Below are 1,593 nucleotides of genomic sequence, written 5' to 3'. Positions count from 1 at the left end.
ACACACACTCCCTCACTGTGCTGTGCTGTGGCTCCCTCTCTCCTGCTCTGCTCTGGCTGCTCTCTCTTGCTGATCCAGCTGACATACGCCCTCTCCGCTGCTGCTCAGTCTCCACCCTTCAGCCAGCACCAACCCCACACTACACACGGCCTACAAGAAGCTACCAGGATCCCTCCTCCCTCCCCCTCCCCCTCTCTCTTTCTCTCTCTGGTCGGCTATCAGACACAGTGCTTCTCTGAGGCCACAGGAAATGGCTTGCCTGTCTTTTGTAAACACGGACTGTAAACAAACACATACTGTAGGTGCAGCTGACATTGACACCCATGACTTTTTCATCTTTGCATGTAGATTGTTCATGTATTATGGAATATATTCATCTTCCTTCTTCTTCTTCCCTGCTCTGACACTGTGCTGTTACCTGTCTGTCAGAAAATTGGAACGGAAATGGCAACACTCCAAACTGGAAGTCTTCCGACTAGCTTGGAAAGACAGTACCGTGCAGTATCGAAGAGCCCTTACTGCTGCTCGATCATCCTATTTTTCCAACTTAATTGAGGAAAATAAGAACAATCCGAAATGTATTTTTGATACTGTCGCAAGCTAACTAAAAAGCAGCATTCCCCAAGTGAGGATGGCTTTCACTTCAGCAGTAATAAATTCATGAACTTCTTTGAGGAAAAGATCATGATTATTAGAAAGCAAATTACAGACTCCTCTTTAAATCTGCGTATTCCTTCAAAGCTCAGTTGTCCTGAGTCTGCACAACTTTGCCAGGACCTAGGATCAAGAGAGACACTCAAGTGTTTTAGTACTATATCTCTTGACACAATGATGAAAATAATCATGGCCTCTAAACCTTCAAGCTGCATACTGGACCCTATTCCAACTAAACTACTGAAAGAGCTGCTTCCTGTGCTTGGCCCTCCTATGTTGAACATAATAAACGGCTCTCTATCCACCGGATGTGTACCAAACTCACTAAAAGTGGCAGTAATAAAGCCTCTCTTGAAAAAGCCAAACCTTGACCCAGAAAATATAAAACATATAAAACATTTCGGTGTTCCTCAAGGTTACGTTTTAGGACCACTATTGTTTTCACTATATATTTGACCTCTTGGGGATGTCATTCGAAAACATAATGTTAACTTTCACTGCTGTGCGGATGACACACAGCTGTACATTTCAATGAAACATGGTGAAGCCCCAAAATTGCCCTCGCTAGAAGCTTGTGTTTCAGACATAAGGAAGTCGATGGCTGCAAACTTTCTACTTTTAAACTCGGACAAAACAGAGATGCTTGTTTTAGGTCCCAAGAAACAAAGAGATCTTCTGTTGAATCTGACGATTAATCTTAATTGTTGTACAGTCGTCTCAAATAAAACTGTGATGGACCTCGGCGTTACTCTGGACCCTGATCTCTCTTTTGATGAACATATCAAGACTGTTTCAAGGACATATTTTTTCCATCTAAGTAACATTGAAAAAATCTGAAATTTTCTGTCCAAAAATGATGCAGAAAAATTCATCCATGCTTTTGTTACTTCTGGGTTAGACTACTGCAATGCTCTACTTTCCGGCTACCCGGATAAAGCA

The sequence above is a fragment of the Oncorhynchus kisutch genome, linkage group LG7, assembly GCF_002021735.2.
Source record: "Oncorhynchus kisutch isolate 150728-3 linkage group LG7, Okis_V2, whole genome shotgun sequence".
NCBI lineage: Eukaryota > Metazoa > Chordata > Actinopteri > Salmoniformes > Salmonidae > Oncorhynchus > Oncorhynchus kisutch.
Note: the sequence above shows the minus strand (reverse complement) of the source record.